The sequence below is a fragment of the Podarcis vaucheri genome (genome assembly GCF_965113315.1).
Source record: "Podarcis vaucheri genome assembly, chromosome: 3".
Classification (NCBI taxonomy): Eukaryota; Metazoa; Chordata; class Lepidosauria; order Squamata; family Lacertidae; genus Podarcis; species Podarcis vaucheri.
This window is the reverse complement of record NC_138761.1, coordinates 108341296-108359914: the sequence shown is the minus strand read 5'-3', so window position 1 is coordinate 108359914 and position 18619 is coordinate 108341296. Positions and strand designations below refer to the sequence as shown.

Sequence of the window (18619 nt, the reverse complement as noted above, 5' to 3'; positions counted from 1 at the left end):
AGCATATTCCACGAGGTGCCCTGCAGCTCAAGAACAAAGGCAACAAAGAAGCAAGGCAAGAACGCTCCAGGCAATGCAGATAAGATCTCCCACAAACAGGAACAGCTGATATGCGGGGGAAAAACGTGGGGGCTAGCCTGCAAAAATATTTAGAGCCCTCTAAATAGGGCAGATACGGCCGGGATTCCCCTGCTCTCGCAGGGGCTGAAACCAGCCCCCGCTCACGTGGGGGTGGGCGTGAAGCCCGCAGCCCCACCTCCTGGGCAGGCCAGAAGTGGCTTTGCCGGCGAGCGCGCGTGCGCACGGCGGCTCCCTCCAGCCAAGGGAACCTTGAATTTCTCCGGGATTTGCTGATCTGCAGTGCAGAGCAAAAAGCGCAGGAACGTGTTGCAGCTGCTAACCTACCGGCTTCGCGGAAGCGATCCGAAACGGGATTTTAAACCGGAGAGGCAAAAGCACGGATCGGTTCCTTCCTTGAGACCCTTAAGCAGACTTGAATTATTAGCATTTTTTAATTATTTTTAAAGAACCCTGCACCGTTCCGTCTCGATCTTCAGAGGACATCGCAAACTGTAAGTGGTCCAGGTTCTCAAATATTTAGGCTTTTCCTTTGCGCATCACATTGTTGGCTTGGGCGGCAAGCAGCTTGGAAACGGTGACCCAAAAGGGAGTTTTGAGGTTTGCTTTTTGTGTTTGGTTTTATTCTTGCGAAGAGTGCGCGGGAGGGAGCGAGGAAGAAATAGAAAACAGGCGGGAGGTAATTGCCAGTGGCTTGTAAATCCCTATAAATAGGAGCTTAGACCCCCACGTAGACACCGATCTCTAGGAACAAGATGCAGATCTGGCAAAGTTGTTTAGACTCGCATCGATGCAACCCCGGGGTGTGAAAGGAGACTGTCGAATGGATGTCAAAGCTGTCGGCCCCTTCCTCGTCTTCCTTATCTCTGGCTTCCGCCCCCCCCCCCCCATGGTCAGAGGCATTTGGATGAGAAGGATCGAGACACGTATCTAGATACTGGGCTTGTGTGCCATATGTTGGTACTTAGAAGCTTAAAGCAGCGTGTTTCGGTTATCTCTCCGCCACCCCCACTCCTTTTTCGTGGAGTGCTTAGAAATAATCTTTGTAAAGTCCCCCCCCCCCTTTTGTGTGCTGTGTTTTTGGGTGGTTTGGAGTTTTCTTGTGTGTGTGTCAAATTGAGAGGTGGGGGGGGGAAGGTACCCACAACAAATCGCCCTGAGCTTGTTTTAAGATGTACCACCCAAATGATCTGGCATTTCGAAACACCAACCAAACCAACCCCCCCCCCCAAGAAAGACATCAAAATAGTGTAGGTTAATAATTTGCATATTTTTTTTTTTTAAAAAAAGGAACTGATGTCAGATGAAAGCCTCTGACATTCCCAGGCACTTTTCCCCCTGAGAAGCATCCAAAGAAAATGCCAATGCTGTGTTGTTTTCCAGTAGAAAGAGTTTGCATGAAAAGATCATTCTCCGCAAGGTCATCCAACTCGTTGTGATTATTTGTTTAAACACACACAAACACTGTTTAGTGAGGTTGCTTCCTTGGCATTCTTGCTTTGAAGTGATCGATCGCCTCTTCCTAGCGGCACGCGACTGCTGCACGTGCAGCATATTTTAAGGAACCGAGGCTGGCATTGTAGATCTATATATTCAATGTGTGCGAGAGACCGTGCGCTTGTTTGTGCGTGAACAGAGGTGTGAGAGACGGGGAGCCCTTCAGCAGTGCTGCAACTGCTTGGTGGGTGTTGGAGACAGAGGGTGGAGGGGGTGGGGGTGGGAAGGGAGATCTTCATGAAGCACCATATGGGAGACAGGAGAGGGAAGGGGCTTTGGGAGGGGAAGTGAGGCTGTTTTTGAGAGAGGAGGGAATCAAAACAACAGGGAGAAGCAGGTTGAGGCAGATCTGAAGCATACACACACAGCCCAGCTCACTGCAGTGTTACACCTGATGGAGACTGCGGGTGTTCTCTCCTTGGAATCTTGTGGCTTCCCTTGGAATTTCCTTCAAGGGATCTGTTTTCTGGCTTGCTTGACTCCAGTGCCTAGCTCCTTGAGGCAGTGCTGTTAACATGGGAGTGCTTGTTGAGGAAAGAAGCAGTAAAGAGTCTATAAAAAATAAAAATACATGGATATATATAGTGCAGTGTGGCTGCACCCCTGCTAAGATGCACGTTTCCCTTAGGAATTGTCTCCACTGCAAGGCATTTCTTTTTAGCGAGTTTGGCTCGAGCAAGAACAATCTGAGGCAGCGCTGAGGTCGCCGCATGTGATGTTTGGCCCGGAACATCCGAAACCAAAGGCTGCGTCTAGGAATCTATTTGACCCATATCTGTAGGGTTAAAGATAGGTGGGGCGGGGAGAAGGTGTCGCTTAGGGAAAGCCCACACACTTCCTGACAGTAGGATATGGTGTGATGTTTGTGGGAAGACCCATTGGCAGAGGGATTCGAATTCAGTCAGTGGATTGAGTAAAATCAAGCCCTTAGCTGTCGCTCCCAAATGAGGCTAGTTCTCCCTATCCAAAAACAAAACAAACAAAAATGTATACACACTCTTCCGTGCTTCCTTTGTATCCCTTTCTGAAGTATACATTTTGGCTTTGACTATTTACACTGGCCAGATTCTATAGCCTATATTTCTCCTTGCATAGTGTTTCTTTTTAGCCCTGCGTCAACCTTGAGCACCATCTGCATGCACATACCTAGCTGTTCTTAAAGTTTGCTCTTTGCTCATACTACTGTATTAAAACAAAAAACCCTACAATCCCCCCTTTTTTTCCTTGATGAATGCTAGGTCCCTTTGCAGTTTTCTTGTATGGACAGAAAAAATATCCTGCTTTTTTCACTTTTTTACTACGTCAAGGCTTTCTTTGTGCAAGCTGACCTGAAACACCTTGGCTGTGAGGTCCCCTGCTCCCACCAACTTCCTCAATTCCTTTTTTCTTTTGCTAGCAAACATGAATCAGCTAACAGAACTCAGTCCTATCCTATCCCCCCCTCCACAATCTTATACCCATTGTGTTTCTCCCTCCATGTTTGTTTGTGACGTGGTGGACATTCTCATTCTACAAAAGCATGCTGCTAAATTTCTTTATAGCCTGTGAACTCCTTTTAATTAAAGGTCTTTTAATCCCAGGACATCCCACCCTAAGGAGCAGGTCTGAGGAACAGAAACTGGCAGGGAACGCACAATGCTAACCTTACATAACTGCAATAAGGGAGCTGTAGGAAGGACTCCTCCTGGAGATAAAGCGATGGGAACAAGAAGATGGGCAGGCAGGTTGTGGGGCTGGTGAGCACAACAATTTTTGGTGGCTGCAAATAATTTGGATATGAAACTACCAAAGCAGCAATAATTGCTATTAAATGTGCCTTTTAAAATTAGATCACATCAAGCCTCTGCGCACCCAGTCAACTAGAATACTTTCTTCCCAGTCGACCTCATTGACCTTGCTTTTATCTGCTGCTTTGCCTTCTCTTAAGAGCATCGCTATCAAGTCGTCAATCCCTCTGTTGGAGTTGTTCCCATCAGATAACAGATTTGGGGGAAAGGGAGAGAGCAGCATTTACATGGCATGCAGTTCATCCCACAGAGACAAAGCCCACCCCTCACCGTGAAGCAATGGGAGGCTGGTGCTTTGAATAGGGTTGCTTCCAGTCCGCCCCTTTCATATAGTCAAAGCAAACCAAAAACAAGTTCCAGGCTAGAATGTCGAGGGCGTGGCTAGGAAGTGTCTTTTTTTTTTTTACTTTCTCAGGTGTGGAAATGTCTGCAGCTTGCGTCGCTTTGAGATGAAACCAATACAGGGCTTGCATAGGCATGGCACAGAGTGATTCCTTTGCAGCATCCGCAAGGAGCGGCGACAGCCCTTTTTAGTTTGGAAGTACCAAAGTCGTCTCCTGCAGCAACCGCAGCAGCAGCAGGGGCTGCTCTGTTCTTTTGGCAGCCACTGCAGAGCAATGGTGTGTGAACACACCAGGCTGCCTTTCAGTGGTGTTGCTGCTGCTGCTGCCGCTGTTGCTGCACCAGGGATTGACTCACTCTGCAGCATTCCCTCCCTCCCACCCGACAAAGTAATTTCCCTTTTGTGATGCTCCAGTATGTTGGGCATACGCTGTTATCTGAATTAACCCGTCTTCACACAGCAAACTTGCCAAGCGTTGCTTTGCATGAGGATGCAATGAAAGAGTTGCAATATTTAACCCCTCTCTCCTATCCATTTTTAGTAGTATTCTCTGATAGTCGTTCCTCCCCCCCTCATTTCCAGCTCAGAGGGAGAAACATTTAGGGAAGCTTTCAGATAAGGTGTTTGGATTATGAGGCACTTTTCTAGAGGATATATTGAGCCAAAGCAGCATGCAATTTTCAGATGGGGTAGCATCAAATTCTTCACTATAGTCTTTTGAGATTTAAGAGACCCCAAACGCCTGTCCTTTATACAAAGGAACTATAAGTGAAAACAGCCCCGGCGTGTTAAAGCAGCACTATTACGAAGCCTTAACGACAGAAAGCAATCTAAAAGGCGAGATTGCGTCGGTATAAAATGAATCGTGACCAAAATTGCTGTGGTTTGTAGCACAGTCGTTTTTCATCTGTAGCTAACTTTAGAGTTACATAACCGTCTTTACGGTCTTAATATGGGCACGGCTCCTTTGCGCTTGCAAAGATGAAGTGAACTCTGCAGTGTCTGTTCAACTGAGGAAGAAAAGGCATTAACCAAGAAATCATTTATTAGTTACCCTAATGGAATAAGATTTCACTGGATATCCTCAGATCTAGGAAACGATCCTGAAATATTGCAAGTCACTAGTGAGAGAAAAAGAGGGAGAGCAAAACAACACTTTGATAAATTCAACCATTTTCACAATAAGGCTTGCCTGACTGGTTTGAGTAAATGTGGCAATAGTTTGTGAAAATGACTTTTTTTTTTGGGGGGGGGAGGGCTTCCTGAGGGATATATGTAGACTGCGGGGTCTTTTACTGTTCGATTTAAAAAATATGCCATTCTAGAGATGGATTGTACACATTGACCTCTTAAAAATATGTGATTATGAATTACATTGTGTGTGTGTGTTTAAGCTCTATTCATTGAAACTACTGGCAGCTATTTGACAGGGCTGTGTGCAGCACAGGGGGCTGCGTTGGGGACCTTTATGAGACATCAAATGGCTGAGGGAACTTCAAAACATTTGGACAGCTCAGTGCCACGTTGCTTTTGGCTTTTTTTTTTTTTTAAAAAAGGAGTTAGGAAGTTTTCTAATACACAAGACATAAACTCCGCCACAAATTTTTCAGGGCGCTCGGCTTTTCCTCTGCTCTGAAGTGTTGTGTAATCCCATCGCTGCTGAGGTAAATGTCAGAGATGTCCGTTAATATAAACCTACAGAAATCATGCTGCATTGTCTCACGGAAGCTTATTTGGCCCACGGTTACTTGTGCCACCTCTTGTACATAAATGACATGTGGGTTTAGACACATGAAGCAGTGTTCGCAGTACCAGTCTTCGTTTTAGAATCATTTCATCCTTGTAGTTTGCCTTCCTGACCGGGCAACCTTATTATCCCCGTTTTCCAATTGTTTCTTGTAGGTTGGGCAGTTTGGGACCGTTGCAATGAATTCTTTTTCTTATTATTGACACACACCCACACACACACCCTCCACATCACCTTGATGGTGATGGAAGCCTGAAATACAGAATTGTATCCCCTCCCCCAACTCATTGCATCCTTGGCTTTACAGATCATAGTGGCTAAAGCTGGCCAATGTCACACAACAGCCCCTCTTCACTTTATTAGCTGCTCCTTCCCCTCAGTCCCATGACGCTTATCATCCATCTTTTCCCCAGGACCCTCATTTTCAACCTACTTTGTTCCTTTCCCCAGTCTGGCCAGCACTCTTACCTTTTTTTGACAAGCGTTTGCAGTTTTTCTGGCACTGGGCCCCTGTGAAGCTTTGCCGCAGTTGCTTTTCTCATCCCTAAACTCCCTCTCCCACACCACCCATTTATGTACGGAACTGCTCCTTCTCCTTCCCATTTTATTTTATTTTATTTTATTTGTGTGCGTCTAAATTTAAATTGTAAGTTCATTGCGGCAGAGACCTGTGGTTTATGCTTGTGTTATTCAGGAAAAGGCCATATACCTGGGTGGTACTATATAAATTAATTGAAATAACTGAAGCCCTCCATGTCAAGTTAGCTATTTTACCATGACACGACTGATCAGCGGTCCTATCAAGAGTCCTGCAATTAAATGTCTTGTGATGGCAGAACATGAGCTTCTTCTTGGACTCCTAAGGGCATCACGGTGCCGGTCACTGTTATTGTTGCAGCTAATATAATATAAAGCCTCAAGGAGTCGTAATAAACCAGGAATGCTTATGAATCATTCAGTGAGCTGAGGTGTGTTGTGCGCTCAATATGCAACTCCAGGCAAATGATGCTTCTTGAAGAAGACTCTCCAGTTCTGCTGCTTATTAGTACTCTCCTCCAAATACTAAACCAGACCTCACTGGACACATGAAGGGAGGGTTTTGGCTTAGCTTCAGAGGCTGCACTGTTGTGCAACAGAACCATTTGGTAAGACTTGTCCCGGTTAGCACCATTTGAGACTATGAGAACTGTAGCCCTGTGAGGGTCTTCAACAACTCTCAGCACCCTTAACAAACTACAGCTCCCAGAATTCTTTGAGGGAAGCCACAACTGCTTAAAGCGATAGGATACTGCTTTAAATGTATGCTGCAAATGTAGCCAAGCTTTCTGGTGCCTGCAGCATAAAGTAATGCAGCACAGGGGGAAAATGTACCATTGTTTTCTGCTTCTGAACTGGCTCAGTTTGCCTGTAAGATAACATTATTATTATTATTATTATTATTATTATTATTATTATTATTATTATTATTATTTATTGAATTTATATACTGCCCTATACCTGGAGGTCTCAGGTTGGTTCACAGAGATATGTCCCTTCAACAAATGTCCCTTGGACATTACAAACATGGCCGGCCCGTTCATACCATAATTATAGACTGCAGACCTAGGCCTTTCCCCCACTAAATTCCACTATGATCAGAACTGAATCATAATCCCTTTAAACCAGGGGTCAGCAACCTTTTTCAGCAGGGGGCCAGTCCACTGTCCCTCAGACCATGTGGTGGGCCGGACTATATTTTGAAAAAAATAGTAATGAACGAATTCCTATGCCCCACAAATAACCCAGAGATGCATTTTAAATAAAAGGACACATGCTACTCATGTAAAAACACACTGATTCCCAGACTGTCCTTGGGCCGGGTTGAGAAGGCGATTGGGCTGCATCCGGCCCACGGGCCTTAGGTTGCCTACTCCTGCTTTAAACAGTTATGGCTTCTCCCAGAGGATCCTGGGAGCAAACTGTGAGTCATTAGGAGACCCCTGTTCTAGGGTTGCAATATGTCCGGAATTTCCCAGGCATAGATCTGATTCCGGACATAGCTGGAATACTACAGTTGGAAACAGTATCTGGGCGGAAGTAGCTGAAAGGAGTGGGAAAATCCGGATGTATGGTAACCAACCCATGTCGGGAGTGTAGGTTTCAGTGACTTTCACTCCCCGCCTCCCAAAATAGCTGAGTAAAGGTAAAGGACCTCTGACCATTAGGTCCAGTTGCGGACGACTCTGGGGTTGCGGCGCTCATCTCGCTTTATTGGCCGAGGGAGCTGGCGTACAGCTTCTGGGTCATGTGGCCAGCATGACTAAGCCGCTTCTGGTGAACCAGAGCAGTGCACGGAAATGCCGTTTACCTTCCCACCGGAGTGGTACCTGTTTATCTACTTGCACTTTGATGTGCTTTTGAACTGCTAGGTTGGCAGGAGCTGGGACCGAGCAACGGGAGCTGACCCCGTCGCAGGGATTCAAACTGCCGACCTTCTAATTGGCAAGTCCTAGGCTCTGTGGTTTAACCCACAGTGCCACCCACATCCCTTAAAACAGCTCAGAACCCCAGCCCCCCCAAAAAGCTCAACTCTTTGAAATATGGCAACCCTCTCTATTGCAGAGACTCAGTCCTCAGAGAGAATTGGGATCCTTGATGTGGGTTCTCTCCACCCATCTCACCACTGTCAGGAAGTTAAAAAAAACTTTGGGGGGATACTTCAGGGGAGGGACAACCCCCCTTGGCTCCATTTCCATTTCCTGTTTCGCCACCGGTAGGACGTTTCTTGCCTGCTCTAGGCATGGCAAAGGGAAAAGGTGGGAACATTATATTGGAAGCGATCCTCCCCTTTGTTTCTTCCTTCGTCTTTGTTTCCTGAAACCCCCTTTTATCCAGCTCTCCATAACAGGTTTCCATTCCCTCCCTCCTCTTGGATCTATTTTTCTAGACCTCTTTCCGGGCCCACTGCCTTTCAGAGACTTCTGGACTTGGGAGGGAAGAGCTGGAAAACCGAAGAAGGGGTTTCCCTTCTCAGAAGGAGAGTTCGTTTTCTGGGAGATGGAGCTTTCTCCAGACTCATCAGAGGAATCCATGGGAACCCCAGCTGCCTGGGAATCCCTTGTCCTACGTCTGGATTTTTCTGGACATTACCAGATTTCAAAGCTGGTATTGAAGTCCCGGGGCTGGGGAAGATTTCTGAAAGGTGGTGCGTTGTCAATCAAATTCTTTTTGGCGTTTTTGTAAAAAACCCAAAAAAACTTTGGGGTCTTCCTAAAAAAGAAAAAAAAACACTCAACAACTTTTGGGGTTTTAAAATACAGTGGTACCTCAGGTTACAGATGCTTCAGGTTACAGACGCTTCAGGTTACAGACTCCGCTAACCCAGAAATAGTACCTCGGGTTAAGAACTTTGCTTCAGGATGAGAACATGGCAGCATGGCAGCAGCGGGAGGCCCCTTTAGCTAAAGTGGTACCTCAGGTTAAGAACAGTTTCAGGTTAAGAACGGACCTCCAGAACGAATTAAGTACTTAACCCGAGGTACCACTGTACAGCAACCCTATCTTTGAATTTAGCAGCAGCCCAGACGCAGATCCAACATCTCCAGCACTTCTGGAGGTTCTGGTAAACTGGGAATGTGGGGGGAAACCATGCCTATGCGTCCCTCCAGGATGTATCCAGTTGCCCTGGAGTGGATTGCCTGGCTAAGACAGACTTTGGGCCTCCACCCCACCTCACCCTACTTGCCACAGACCCAAGATGGCGGCAGCAAGGGTGGTGGTGGTGGGCTTCAGGAAAAGCATCCATGGTTCAAGCTGGGCTGGGAAGTAGTACAATGGCAGGATGCCAGGAAGGAGGAGGAGGAGGAGAGCTGATCCCCTTGAGCTCTCACCCCTCCTCCTTCAACAGGTCTTCATCCACCCATGGAGGGGAGAATAAATCATGAAAAATCAAAAGTAGGGTGCGGAAAGCAACGGTGGCACTCCTGAAAGCATGGAGCACGTTGTCATGCTCGACTCAGGAGGGAAGAGCAACAATAGAATCACAGTGCTGGGCTCAAACCCACAACCCTGAGATTAAGAGTCCATCCACAAATGTCTGGAAACAACTGGGGGTTGTGTGGTTAGATAAGGGAGAGGAGCTGTTTCTTTAGGATGCTAAACCCTGAGATAGGAGAGAAAATCTGTTTGTAATAGTCTTCCCAATTGCATTGGTGAGAAGCAAACCTATTCCAGGCTTCCAGAGGGTTGGCACTCAGGATAACAACAAACAAATGTTCAACCCCCCCCCCCCCCGCTTTTTAAGTTTTAAAAATTCTATTTAACCAAAATAATTATAATAAATTCATCTTCGCCGTTCTGCATTTCTTTATGACACCCCAGCCTCCCTGCTGTAGTCTTTTAAGTGCAGTGTCACAACATTTTTGGCTGTGGTCCTCAATGGCTTGTTATAGCAGGTCATTTAAAAATATAATAGTAAACTTACCCTTAATATACACGATTTCCTCAGTGTCCTTTCTCCCGAGCGACGTTCCTCAGTAATTTGTTCCAGCGCTTGATTATCCTTTCTGATAAAAATGTACTTAACTTCTGTTTCATTAACGATCGTGGAGGCAGCTGGTCCCCAAAGTGCTGTTTTAATTAAACTTAAGCAAATAGTTCTTAAGCAGAATTCCTGTTAAGGATCTATATCTCAGTTTCCAATATTTTGCAACATAATTTTTTTCCACGGCAGCATGTTATTGGCAGCGAAGACGTCTTACAGCGATGCCGTAGCAAAACATTTCCTGGAAAAAGAAACAAAAAGCTCTATATTAAATGTTATACCTGAAAGGCTATTTCCTCTGAGTAATAGGACCGAGAGAATATCTTTTCATTTGAGGAACATTTTTATCCAGGCCAAATTAATTTAAAACAAGAACATCTCGTTCATAAAAGCTCATAATTAAGAATATGGGTTGCTTGCAATCTGTCGAGCTTTTCTTGAAAATAATGGCCTCTGCCTGACTCTTAAAAACTGTCTACACTCAAGTAGACTATATTGGCTAAATGTGAGGTAACTCTGTGTCTACTTGATCTCACCACACATAGTATTACAAGTTATATTTTACAATTAAGAACAACAATAAGAATTACCTCTTACAATAAGGCAGTCATTTAATTGATACTTGAGGTAAAAATTATATTTGTAATGAAATGTATTTTGTTGCCGATGTAACTGGGAAAACTGGCCCTATTAAGAAATGAATTTAGGCATCACGGATCAAATGAATCTCCTGTCAAGTGCACTTCTGTACACTTCAGATCTGTTGGTGGAAAATAACCTTAGGATCTGAATAGATAAGGACATAGAACAGTATTACTCAAACTGCCTCCCATCAGATATATTGGTCTACAGCTTTCATCATCCTTGAGCATTGGCCATGCTGGCTAGGACTGATGGGCACTGTAGTCTGAAACCTAGGGAGGGTACCAGATTGGGGCAGGCTGATATAGAAGAACGAAAGCTCAAGGTAGAGCACTTGTTGGTACTCAGATGTCCAATGGCTGGGTTCCCATCATATCCAGATAGGTCTGGAAAGGCCGAAGCCCTAGTGTGGGGTTTGCCAACCTGGCAGGTGCACAAGCTCCAGACTGAGCTTTCATTTTTTATTTTTGGAAGTAAGTGTCTTGCTCTCCTAGAAAGAAAAGTTATGCAACAAAATGTAAGGATGTTGCTTGCCCAGAGCTGGAAAGATGCCTACTAGGACGGACTGGCAGATGAAATTATTGGACTACAGTGGTACCTCTGATTGCGAACGGGATCTGTTCCGGAGGCCCGTTTGCAACATGAAAAGAACGCAACCTGCAGTGGCGCGTCTGCGCACACGTGGGTTGCAATTCGCCGCTTCTGCACATGCGTGTGACGTCGTTTTGCACATCTGCGCATGCGCGAGTGGGGAAACCCGGAAGTAACCCTTTCCGGCACTTTCGGGTCGCCGCGGGATGTAACCTGAAAGAACGTAACATGAAGGGGACGTAACATGAGGTATGACTGTGTGCAGAGATGGCAAGATTAACCGGGAAAATAAAAAAATCAGGAGGATCAAAACTTCAACAGAGAATGGGACAAATACAGTGGTACCTCCGGTTAAGAACTTAATTCGTTCTGGAGGTCCGTTCTTAACCTGAAACTGTTCTTAAACTGCGGTACCATTTTAGCTAATGGGGCCTCCCGCTGCCGCTGTGCCGCCACTGCACGATTTCTGTTCTCATCCTAAAGCAAAGTTCTTAACCTGAGGTAATATTTCTGGGTTAGTGGAGTCTGTAACCTGAAGCGTCTGTAACCTGAAGCTTCTGTAATCCAAGGTACCACTGTATAGATTGTATTTGAAAGACCACTGTAACCACTTGAATACTTTGGCATGCTTTAAATAACTCTTGCAATGGTACATATACTTTGGATATACTGTATATCCAAACATGGAGGACTGTAAACTAGATGGACTTATAATATGCAGTTGAAAAAGTTACTTAAAGAACCTACGGAGGGGAGGAGGGGAGTCCTAGGATTCGAAAGAATCTTGTGTAAAATTCTAATATTTGCAAGAATATTATTTCTGTGAATGAAGTTGTAAAACCAAATAAGAAAACGTTTTGTTTTGTTTTGTTTTTAAAAAGAAAAGTTATGCAACAAAATGTGCCGGTGGTACACAGTGGTACCTTGGGTTACGAACTCAATTCGTTCCGGAAGTCCATTCTTAACCCAAAACTGTTCTTAACCTGAGACGCGCTTTTGCTAATGGGGTCTCCCGCTGCCGCCGCGCGATTTCCGTTCTCATCCTGGGACAAAGTTCTCAGCCTGAGGTACTACTTCCAGTTTAGCGGAGTTTGTAACCCGAAGCGTTTGTAACCCGAGGTACCACTGTACATCAAATCTATTGCACATTTCTGCAGAAAGTTAAGAGCACAAAACTCAGAGGCAACTGAGGGAGGCTGATCACTTCCATTTGGGAGGAGAGCTTTCCCATAGTAGCAGCAGAAGCTGGATGGAGGAGAAGGCTGGGGTATGTTTGATTGAGCACGTTATTTGTGCCCACATTATTTCATTCAATCCCTTTACAGAACAGCTTGCTTTGGTATGTTTTATTCCGAAGCAGCTTGCTTGAAATAAATGAGATTTCCTTCCTGCTGAGCAAAAAAATTGTGACATTGCACAATTGCACTCCCTGCTCCACCTGTTTCCCCATGTTCCTCACTTACTGATCTGCTTGTCATCACTGGAATGCTCTTTTATTAATATACAGTAACCATAAAACAGAAATATAAAACGCAAATGAATCAGCAAATACAACCATAAAATACTTAGACACCCTGCAGCGGCAGCAAGTTAACATTCATTATACACTGTAACGTAAGGATATGTTTGTTATCAAGGTTGGCAAAAAGTTTTGTATGCATATATGTTTTGTTGAGAGTTGTGAATCTGCAGATAATTGTTGCATATCCTGGGTTCCCGAAGAGCTGTTGTTTTCCCTTCCCTTTCATTTTATTTTTTAGTCCTTGGACTTACTGTAGTCTGCATTTCCTTTTTCGCTAGCAACTAGGATTCTATTTTTTCCTGTGGTGGATTCATCTGATGTCAAGTAGTCATTAGAAGTTATTTTCTGCAAAAATCCCTTCTCCAAATGGTTAGTGCAGAATGTGAAAACTTTGCAAAGATGCTTAAGTATGTCTCCTGCAGTACTGGAGCTAAAAACCAAGCGCTCGCTAATAATCCACTGTACAGTTAAATTTACAGTACAGTAGTATAAATGTCTATTCAGTAGTAAATCTATTTGTGTTTAATAGGCTTTACTGCCTGGTAAGTGGGCACAGAATGGCAACATAGTCTTTGGTTTAGGGTTGGCATTGGGGGAGAACAGGGTTGTTGTCTCTTTGATAGCTGTGAGGCAGGCAGATATTCAACAGTTTAATCCATTTCCTGTGTGGAAATACAATATTGGAAAGATCTGCAGGATCCACCTGCCTGTTTCTCTGGGTAATTGGTTTGCTGCCTGCCGGGCACTTGGAGCAGGCAGCCACTTGAGAGATTTTTAAAAATATGTGTGTCTTTGGGGTGGAGCAATGAGTTCAGGAATTGCATGCCTCTTATTTTGCTGCCTGCCAGCCATGTAGAGCTTTTGGGAAATGTGGGGACCTTACTATTGCTGCTGTGTTTGTTTTCCTTCCTGCAGGCATTGGAACAAACAATTGCTTGAGAGAGGGTGCAAGGGGCTGGGATATGGCAATCGTTTCCGCAGCATGCTCTATAACATGATTGTTCCAAAGTTGTTGGGGAGAAGCCCAGTGCTGAGGCGTCATCATTATTCTCACCATCATAATAATTACAGTGGTACCTCGGGTTACATACGCTTCAGGTTACATACACTTCAGGTTACAGACTCCGCTGACCCAGAAATAGTGCTTCAGGTTAAGAACTTTGCTTCAAAATGAGAACAGAAATTGTGCTCCAGCGGCACAGCAGCAGCAGGAGGCCCCATTAGCTTAAGTGGTGCTTCAGGTTAAGAACAGTTTCAGGTTAAGTACGGACCTCCGGAACGAATTAAGTACTTAACCCGAGGTACCACTGTATCACCTTTCCCCTACTTGTTCCAAGATGTTTAGGAGAGGACACTGCAGAGATATCATCATCACTCTTTCTCTTCTTGTTCCAGGTTATTGGGGGGGGCGGCATTTCAGAGGCATCACTAATATCCAGTGCTTTTTTCTGGGGGGACGCAGGGGTACACATACCTCTAAACATTTTGTGAATCTAAGTTTGGCCTCATTGAGGGGCAGTATTTCAATATGAGTAGGAAAATGAGAGTACCCCTTAATTTTTCTTGTAGCAAAAAAGCACTGCTAATATCACATTTTCTTCCTGCCTGGCCCACAGCAGCAATTGCTTGCCAAGGTACCTCACCAAAGACTCATGAGTAAGCTTAGCTGTCAAGGAATAAGTGGAGAAGGCCTCTTATGAGTCAGGAATTGCTTAAGGTAGCAGGACGCAGAGAGAAGGAATAAATGGGCATTTTTTTGAAGGGAGATAAATAGAAAGCAGGGTCTCCTAAGGATCAGTTCGGGGGCTGTGTTTTTTAACTTGTTAACAAACTGAAATATACTCAGAGTCGAGTGTGGATTTCATGCTCTTTCTTCAGCTCATAGTAGTGAGGAATGGAAGTTCCCCCGAAATGTCTGCTTTACATACATTATTTACACAATGGGCCCCACATGATTGGCTAATTCTGGGATTCTCCCGTAGGCCAATCAGGTTGCGGATTCACTTCCACCTGGAGTTGGATTGGGTGGCTCCTGAGGACCAATCAGACTGCTGCATTCTGAATCCTGTTGTTCTAGGACCAATCAGACTGCTGCAATTTGGAGCCTATTCAACTCAGTACATAACATAAACAATCTAGACTTAGGGGTGGGCAGTGAGATGGCCAAGTCAGCTGACGATAATAAATTGCTCGGGGGACAAACAGAGATCGCAGAAAGCTTGAAAAGGACTTTCCCAAATGGAGTGAATGGGCAATAAAATGGCAAATGCAAGTCTGTGTAGTAGACAAATGTGAAGTGATGTGTCTCAGGAGGCAAAAATAATAATTTCACGTATATGCTCGCAGGGTCTGAACTAGCAGTAACTGACCAGGAACATGATCTTGGGACCATTGCTGGATGAAAGTGTCAATCCAGTGCACAGCATGTGTGGAAAAGGCACATTCCATTCTAGGGATCATTAGGAAAGGAATTGAAAATAAAGCTGCCAATATCATAATGCTGTTATAGACATCTGTGCAGTCATCCAATGGATGCTTACTCAGAAGTCAATGCCCCTTAGTTCAATTTGACTTTTTTCTCCAGGTCTTCTTCTTCAATCACTCATAGCTGAGTAAGATTGTCTTCCATCAACACGGTTTTAACAGTGAGTCCGTAAGTGACTGTGGAGGCCAATTCTGGATCCACATGTCCTTCCACAGTGGGGACATAGGTGTCTGGGAGGGAGTTGATCATGGTGAGGGTTTGCCAAGTGTGCCTTCCTCTTAGCGCATTTCTCCCTTTCGTCCTGAGTTTGAGCGTCTTCAAAGTCCATGACACCTTTGGTAAAAGCTGTTCATGGAATGTAGGATATGTAAAAATTTTCGGAGGCAAGGTTGATGGAATCTTTTGAGACACGTGGAGGATTGCAGACTCAGAAATAAGTTGTCTGCATACTTGAATGGATTTAATCAGTAGATCAATCCATCAAATTAATAAAATAAATAAATTAAGAAATTTCTATTATTAATAATAAAAAAGTATACGAAACAATTCTTATGCTGAGCTGTGCTTCAAAATAACAGGTCGGATGCTGCAATAAGAGCCACGGTGCTTTAGGTAGTAAATTTCCACAGTCCCTCTTCTTACATATGCATGGCATCTTCCTAGGGGTTTTCAGGCTAAGCCAGCCACTTCTGTGAGGCTCTGTGACAATCCTTTCTAACTCTGAATAAATTTGTTTAGCAAAATCAAAAGCCAGTTCAGGCTCTCTGTGTCTCTCTCAACATCTGAGTACATGCATATATTTTAAAAGTGCTTCTGCATTCCTTGAAAAAACGTCCACCAATTTGCCTAGTACTTTAAGATGTCAAATTGTAGATGGTGTCAGATGCTTCCTAGGCTACAGCTGAGAAAAGCACTGATCTGAATTAGGCGCTGAATCTCTTGATTTTCTATGTTATGATTTAAAAGGGCCATCTGAGTCTGGGAGTATACTCTTTTACCTGAATTGATTAGTTTGAAATAAATGCCATCCTCGAGGGTTACATTAGCCATTACACATTTGATCTGTGGTCCAGAGTGGAAGATCCTTCAGGGACCCAGGGAAAGCCAAAGAGGCCCAAGGCAAAACATGGTTTTATTAAAACGATTCTTGTAGGAACTGGAAGAGTGAGACCTACAAGTAGCATTCATAGCTGCCTAAGTAAGTTGGGGGTGGGGTGGGGGGTAAAAATCATCCTGAGTCAAACCTGGATTGGAACTATTCATAGTTCTCTTATGTAAGGAATACTTGGGAAAACATGAGAGTAATTCTTTAAACGTTGCAAGGATCTCTCACGTTTTTGTTTTATAAAAATGAGCAACTGCCCTGGGTAGGATGAGGGGTACAAAATTATGATTAGGACTGCTGTGGGAGTGGGAAAATTAATCTTCCTTTCCTGGGCAAATTTCTTCAGTCTACACTGTCCTCCCTGGGCTGCTATTGCCCCGTGGGACTAAGACAAACTTCAGATGTATCTGAAGAAGTGTGCATGCACACGAAAGCTCATACCAATACCAAACTTTGTTGGTCTCTAAGGTGCTACTGGAAAAAATAATTTTATTATTTATGCCCCGCCCATCTGCCTGGGTTTCCCCAGCCACTCAGGGAAATAAATAACTACATGACCTTTGTAAACATCTGAAGGCAGCCCTGCATTGGGAAGCTAGAGAGAGAGAGAGAGAGAGAGAGAGAGAGAGAGAGAGAGAGAGATTTTATTAAGTTTTCAATTTTATGCCTCAAAATAAAAATCTTACATAGTACCATACATTCAGGGACTTCCATCCTTCCCCTTCCATGGTTCAATTAGTTTATCCACCAATCCTGCATATTTTACTATAACCGTTTTATTCAGTCCTGGCGCTTTCCCGCTGAATCGGAGCAAATGGCTGTCCAAGTTTTCCACGGAATACCATTTGCTCCAATTCAGCAATAAAATGCAGAGTTTCCTCGGGAAAGCGCTGGGAGGGGAAAGAGCCACACAAAAAGTGGGGTCAAAAGGAAGTTCTCCTATCTCACATCACTCCAGTGTTTGTTATTCTGTTGAATTTACCTTAATGCTGCCAGCTTTTTCAGCTGTGCGCATTTTGCATATACTCAGCAAAAAAACAAACAAAAAAAAAAACCCACTCCTTTTAAATGCATGTTGTTATTGCTCTCTTATTCTATGTTACATTCTATACATTTTTGGGCTAACAAAACTCAGGCTGCTGTTGTTGCATACATAAATAATCCCCCCCCCCCGGTCACCTGGGGACCTCCGTCTGAATGATTCCTAGCAAAAATGCCTCCGGTCTTTTTGGGAAAATTGTTTTAAACATTTTTTTTTATCTCGTAAATCGTTTCGCAATATTCTTTAACCTTTTTACATGCCCACTACATATGAAAAAAGTTCCCTCCCTGTATTGGGAAGCTTTTACAGTGGTACCTCGGGTTAAGAACTTAATTCATTCTGGAGGTCTGTTCTTAACCTGAAACTGTTCTTAATCTGAGGTACCACTTTAGTTAATGGGGCCTCCCGCTGCCACCACGCCACCGCCACACAGTTTCTGTTCTCATCCTGAAGCAAAGTTCTTAACCTGAGGTACTACAGTGGTGCCTCACAAGACGAAATTAATTCGTTCTGCAAGTCTCTCCGTCTTGCGAGTTTTTCGTCTTGCGATGCACGGTTTCCCATAGGAATGCATTGAAAATCAATTAATGCGTTCCTATGGAAACCGCCTTCAGACCAGGTCCGGGGACAGTCTGTCCCCGACCTCTTCTGAAGGCTGGGGGGGGGGACAAGGGCTTTTCTTCCCACCCCCAGCATTTTAAAAAAACCCCGGGACAGCGGAGGACTTCTCCGCTGTCCGGGGCGATCTTAAAATGCTGGCGATCAGCGCGCCCAGGCTTCGCGGCCCCGCCGCCCGGCTTCGGAGCATTGTTCCAAAGCCGGGCGGCGGGAGGAGGTGCTCCCTCCCCGCCGCCCAGCTTCGGAGGAGGTCCGAGGACAGTGGGGAAGACGCGCTGCGCTTCCCCGCTGTCCCGGAGATTTCCCTATGGGCTGTCGTCTTGCGAAGCAAGCCTATAGGGAAATTCGTTTTGCGAAGCGCCTCCAAAACGGAAAACCCTTTCGTCTAGCGGGTTTTCCGTCTTGCGAGGCGTTCGTCTTGCGGGGTACCACTGTATTTCTGGGTTAGCAGAGTCTGTAACCTGAAGCGTCTGTAACCCGAGGTACCACTGTAATGTGTGATGTTCTGTTGTGTTTTGGTATATTTTATTGGAAGACACCCAGAGTGCCTAGGGCTACCCAATCATACGTGTGGGGTACAAAAAAACAATTTTTTAGTAACCTAGTCACATATATTAGACTGTGGGTGTCAGCACATAGC

The 18619-nt window shown here is 44.8% G+C and overlaps 1 protein-coding gene and 1 long non-coding RNA gene across 2 annotated transcripts in view; one reads left to right on the top strand and one right to left on the bottom strand.

Moving 5' to 3' along the window:
* The first annotated feature begins 284 nt into the window (after window positions 1–284).
* VSNL1 (visinin like 1) overlaps window positions 285–18619 on the top strand; it is a 104054-nt gene continuing 85719 nt past the window's right edge. The window contains exon 1 of the mRNA XM_082215695.1: window positions 285–572. The gene's annotated coding sequence lies outside the window, so the exon portion shown is untranslated. The remainder of the gene's footprint in view (window positions 573–18619) is intronic.
* Window positions 16792–18619, bottom strand: part of LOC309528326 — a 30424-nt gene continuing 28596 nt past the window's right edge. Inside the window, exon 4 of the long non-coding RNA XR_014217664.1 lies at window positions 16792–16901. This is a non-coding gene — a long non-coding RNA (uncharacterized lncRNA). The remainder of the gene's footprint in view (window positions 16902–18619) is intronic.